Source organism: Ornithorhynchus anatinus, chromosome 13, assembly GCF_004115215.2.
Source record: "Ornithorhynchus anatinus isolate Pmale09 chromosome 13, mOrnAna1.pri.v4, whole genome shotgun sequence".
NCBI lineage: Eukaryota > Metazoa > Chordata > Mammalia > Monotremata > Ornithorhynchidae > Ornithorhynchus > Ornithorhynchus anatinus.
Window position 1 is genome coordinate 23517381 of NC_041740.1, and position 5968 is coordinate 23523348.

Sequence of the window (5968 nt, forward strand, 5' to 3'; positions counted from 1 at the left end):
GGACGGGCAGCCACCGGGGCGTCTTGAGGAGGAGGGAAAACACGCTGCCGCTAGGGTGGGGTAAGAAAGCCAAGGTGGCCCAGAGGCTGGTGGTGAAGGCTGCGGCGGGGTTCGCGTGTGCGTAAATAATACTAATGATGATGGTATCCATTGAAAGCTCACAGCTAAGCGCTGCACTAAGCGCCGGGGTCGGTACGAGCCTAGCAGCGGGGCCCAGCGGAAAGATCACGGGAGTTAAAGGACCTGATTTCTAATCCCGGCTCCGCCACTTGTCTGCCGTGTGATCTTGAGCAAGTCACTTCTCCGTGCCTCAGTTCCTTCATCTGCCAAATGGGGAATCGATACCCGTTCTCCCTCCTGCTTAAACTGGGAGCCCCGTATGGGACCTGATTATCTTGAATCTACCCCAGCGCTTAGACTGGGGTAAAGTCTTAACGCCACAGTTATTATGACTAGATCGATCGGTCGTGTTTACTGAGCGCTCGCTCCGTCCGGAGCGCTCTACTAAGCAGGGAAGCCTTCCCCCTCTGAGAGGAAGCACGCACCCAGCGACCGTGTCCTTGCGAAGGATCCACCGGAAGGGTTGATCTGAGGGGGTGAGGAGCCCCGAGGCACCCTGTACTGCCTGTTCTCGGAAACCTGCCCATAAAATTAATGTTCCACTCAGAGACGAGACGATAAGACGAGGGCGCTCGCACCAAAACCGGGGCAGTCGGCGAGCGGCTCGTGTCCGAGGCGGGGACCGCGGGGACAGAGTCGGCGCGGAGACCAGGCAGCCCACGCTGGCCGCCGAGGGAGGGCGGGCCAAGGAGGCAGGGAGAACCCCAGGAAGTAGGCGTTGGTCAGCGGGGCTCGCTCCTTCCTCCCGGAAACGCCAGCTCTTCCGACTCCGTTGCGGCCCGGCTCGCCTCTCGCTTCCGTGGCCGCTCCTCGGACTCCTTCTCCAGCTTCTCCTCGGCGGCCCGCTCCCTAACCTGGGGGCGTTCCTCGAGATGCCCCTCTCCGGCTACACCCCCTCCCGTGGGGACCTCGTCCTCTCCCGTGGATGACTCCCGAATCGCCCCCGCTGGCCTTGGCCTCTCTCCTTCCCTTCCATTTTCCTCGCCCTCCAGGACGTCTCACCCACCCCTCAGGTTGAACACGTTCAAAAGTGAACCCCACATCTGCCTTCTCCAAATCTTTCCCGTCAGAGTCAACGCCACCTTACTCCCCATCTCTCGAGCGCGTAGTACAGTGCTCTGCACACAGTAAGCGCGCTCAATAAATACTACTGAATGAAAGCCCCTAGCCTTAGAACTATCCTTTATTCCTTTCTCTCTCCAAACCTCCCTTTGGGTCTGTCACCGGATCCTGTCAGTTCTTCCTTCGCAACATTTCCCGAATCTGGCCCTTCCTCTCCATCCGAATGGCCGCCACGGTTGTCCTGGCTCTTATCAAATAACATTATTATTATTTTATTTGTTAAGGGCTTCTACGTGCCCTTAACTGTACTAAGAAGCAGCGTGGCTCAGTGGAAAGAGCACGGGCTTTGGAGACGGGGCTCATGAGTTCGAATCCCAGCTCTGCCACTTGTCGGCTGTGTGACGGTGGGCGAGTCACTCCACCTCTCTGTGCCTCGGTTCCCTCATCTGTAAAACGGGGATCAAGACTGTGAGCCCCTCGTGGGACAACCTGATTCCCCTGTGTCTACCCCAGCGCTTAGAACAGTGCTCGGCACATAGTAAGCGCTTAACGAATACCAGCCATCATCACCGGGGTGGACACAAGAAAATCGGGTTGGGCACAGCCCCTGTCCCCACCTTCCACTTAAATCCTTCTGTCGGAGCGTTTAGCACGGCTCTACTTCGGTAAGTGCTCGATAAATGCCACCGATTGATAATTACCAGTGAATCCGGGCCCCTAGGTACTTAGGTGAAAATAATTCTGATCATCGTTTAAACGTTTACTGTGTGCCAGGCACTGTCCTAAACGCTGGGGTAAGAAGCAAGATAATCAGGTCGGACACAGTCCCCGTAACCCCTATGGCACTTGAGAAGCAACGCGGCCTAGCGGAGAGAGCAGGGGCCCGGGAGTCAGATGACCTGGGTCCGAATCCAGGCTCCACCACTCCTCGGCCAAGTCACCTGCACTTCGCTCTGCCTCAGTTTCCTCATCTGTAAAATGGGGATCAAATCCTACTTCCTCCTGCTTAGACCGTGAGCCCTTTGTCCAACGGGGACTGCGCTCGGCCTCGTTGGTTTGTATTTCCCCCAGGGCCCAGTACAGTGCTTGGCACATAGTAAGCGCTTAAGGGAGAAGCAGCGTGGCTCGGTGGAAAGAGCCCGGGCTTGGGGGTCCGAGGTCATGGGTTCGAATCCCGGCTCCGCCGCCTGCCGGCTGTGTGACTTGGGACAAGTCATTTAACTTCTCTGTGCCTCAGTTCCCTCATCTGTAAAATGGGGATTAAGACCGTGAGCCCCACGTGGGACCACCTGATCCCCTTGTATCCCCCCCCAGCGCTTAGAACGGTGCTTTGCACATAGTAAGCGCTGAACCGATACCACCATTATCATTATTGTTATTATTAAGTACCAAAAAAAAGCTCTTAAGTAGATCTCATGCAGTCAGTTAAATCCTCCAGTCTGTAATTTATCTAAGAATCCGTCTAAGTCACTAGATCGGGGGGGACAGGGATCACGAATCTTAATTCTATCGTCGTCTCCCAAGTGCTCTACGTGCAGTGGGTGCTCAATAAATGGGATTGATTGATGGATGGATTGACCGCCTGTCAGGAGGGAACTTGAACGCCGCAGGAGAGAGACTGAAAACAGAAAAGCCCCTGAACCTCCGGGATCCTCCCAGAGGTGGAACTCCCAGGGAAAGAAACGCAAAGCGGAATCAGGGGCCGGTGTCTTCTGACGTCCTCCCCCACCTGGGGGTGGCTCGGAACGGTTTCTAGGGCGGCGCGTTTTGGCGGGAGAAGTCAGATCGCCTATGAATTCCGGGCCGCGGTAGGTGAGGCCGGGAGAAGCCCCTGGTGAACCCTAGAGCGGTGGCATAGGGCCGCTGGGATTAGGGATGGAGCGGGCAGATTCCAGACACCGCCCCAGGATTCCAGCCCGGAGAGAGGAGCCCCCTTAGGGATCCGACCCACGCTCCGGTTGGGATTCGGCCAAGCCACAAAGGAGGTCACTTGAAAGGAACGAGAGGCAGCGTGGCCTAAGCGGAGAGGAGCCTCGAGGTCGCCCTGCCTGCTGTACGACTCTGGGCGAGGCACCAAACTTTCAGTGCCTCGGTTTCCTCAGCCGTAAAACTGGGTCTCGGTCCCTGTGCTGCCTCCTACTTAGACTGTGAGGCCCACGTGGGACAGGGACTGTGTTTGACCTCCTTAACCTGGTTCTTCCCCGGCCCTTAGAACAGGGCTCGGCTCATATTAAGCGCTTAACGGATACCATCGTAATAAAATCCTAATGATGACCAACTCCCTTTGCGCTTTAAGGGAGCCTGTCCTCCCTAGTTCCCCGGCAGTCGCTTCTGTTTCGCGCCTCCCTGGCCGAAAGCCGGGCCCCTCCGGTCCTGGGCCGGGTGAGCCGAGCCCCTCCGCCCCCCGAGTTCTCTCCCCGTGGCTCTTCTCTGACTCAGCCCTCCCTCCAGCCGTCTCGCCCCCTGAACCTCCCGCGGTCCGAGGGTCCGGAGAGGAGGCCCCGTTCCGGGCCGCAGACCCCAGCGGTGGATAGTGCAGGCCCCCGGGACCTCCCTCGACAAACTCTCTGTCCCCGGGGGCCAGGACACCAAACTCCTACTAGGGTAAAAGCACTCCTGACCCCTCCGTGCTCGGCTGGGTGGGAAGCAGACGCACCGGGCGTACCACGTGCCGACCGAGTCCCCTTCCGCCCCCAGCTTTCCTGGCGGAGCCGGAAATAAGCACCTCTGCAGGTGGTCTCTGGGTGGAAGCTTGAGTTAGAGGAGAAGGATGCAGAGGGGACGTGTCCCCTTGAGTGACGGGAGAAGAACGGGGGGGGGGGAGGGGACTCCCCTCCCGCAAAAGGACTGCTGAATTCGGTAACGGTGACGGCAGCTTCTCTCGGAGGCCTGGGAAGGGAGAAGGGTCAGAGAGCTTCCCGTTCGGAGGGGCGTTGGCTCACCCCGCTCTTCCTTCCCAGCTCTGAGTTCGGTGTCTTGCTTAGTAAATACCGTTCCCGCTGTACTTCCCTATTGCAAGGCTCTCCCACCGGGCCCCGCTTCGTAGCTCGGGGGTCCCTCTCCGTAGCAGTCGCCCTCCGAAGCGAAACTCCAGGTGATGCTCTCCGCGGCGTCAGGGGATGGACCGGGGGGGCTGGAGAGAGACGCCCCTCGGGGCCCCGACCTCTCCCGTCTCCAGCATCTCCGAAATCAGGACCCCGTGCGACCAAGCCCTCGTAGCCGTTCCCTGCGGAATCGTGGCAGGACTTTCCTCGGGTTGCCAAGGCTGGGAGCCCAGCAAGAGGCGGACGGAAGGCTCTGAGTGGCCCGGGCTTGGAGGGCAGAGTCACCGGCCGGGAGAGAGTAGGGACGGACCGAGCAGTCTCCCCGTCAGCTCTGCCAGGCTCGTCTCCTTTGGGAGCGGCAGGTCCCCTGGGAAGAGTGGACGGGGCACGGGCCTGGGAGTCAGGGGTCCCGGGTTCACCCCGGCCTGCCGTGCGACTCGGCCTCCGCGGGCCTCAGTTTCCTCCCCTGTCAAACGAGATCGGAAGCCCGTTCTCTTGCGCCAAAGGCTGCGAGCCCCACGTGGGACCGGGCTGCCGATCTGGTCGATTGGAATCTATCCCGACGCTTGGTACGTACTAAATGCTTAACCCATGCCAAAATAACTCAAGTTACTATCGTTCCAAAGGCAACGGGACGAAACCTCCAGAGCGATACAGGGTAACGACCCTGGTCCTAGTCCAGAGGGCCAGAACTGGGCAGGCTAAGGAAGCGGAAGGCGGACGGTGGACTCGGAGAGCCCGGGAAGGGGAGCAGAAGCCAGTCCGAACGGGACGACACCGGGGAGGTCAGGCTGGAATAATGGCACGGGCCCCCGCTGCCTGGGGAGAAGAGAGGTTCCCGAGCGGAACCCGGGAATCTCCCAAATGTTCGCCGGTTGCTTTGCTGTCTGTCCCCCCCGCCCTTTTAGACTGTGAGCCCGTCGTTGGGCAGGGGTTGTCTCTATCTGTGGCCGAACTGTACCATCCAAGTGCTTCGTACGGTGCTCTGCACACAGTAGGCGCTCAATAAATACGATTGAATGAATGAATGAATGGAGAGTCCCCCTCTTCTCTCCCCGTGGCCCCCAAGGCCCGTCCAGTCCACCACTGAAATGCAGCTGGGCTATTTATTGTCTGGAGTTAGGTCACCTTCAGGGCAGCGGGCCCGGAGTCCCGGCGGGTTCGGCGTCGCCCAGAGCTCGGATGCCTCTGAGTTTCCATCCGGATTGGCCCACGAGGCCCCTCTGACCGCCTCGGCCGGCCGCAGGGGGTCGCGGAAAGGGTCTGGGAGGATGAGGTGGGCCGGTCTCTGAAGGGTCCAGTGACTCCCAGGTGCAAGGTAATGGCCCGGGAGCGTTCCGAGGAGCGAGGTCCCCTCCCCGGCCGGGACCGGCTCGGTGTCTCCTCCCTTCCCGGAGCGGCCAATGTCCTCCTTCCCCGGGCCCCGGCGGGCCCGTTTCCCTTGTCAAAAATTGACTCGGGGGTGACCGCCCCCCCCGCCCCCGACCCCGAATCCAGGGTCTGTGCTTTTCGGAGCGTCTTTCAAACGGACTTGTCCGCTCGCCCCCAGCCAAGCAGCCCCCAAGCCCCTTGGAGGACGGAGGGGCGGCGCCGAGACAGAGGGCGACCTCGGCTTCTTAATCCGCCCTCTTTTGATCTCAAAAGGTGGTAACGTTCAGTTCGGAGTTCAGTCATCCGTAAATTGCATCACATTATCTCCGAGTTATTTAAGAAGCCAACTTCGGGCTGTTTATTTTCAGGGG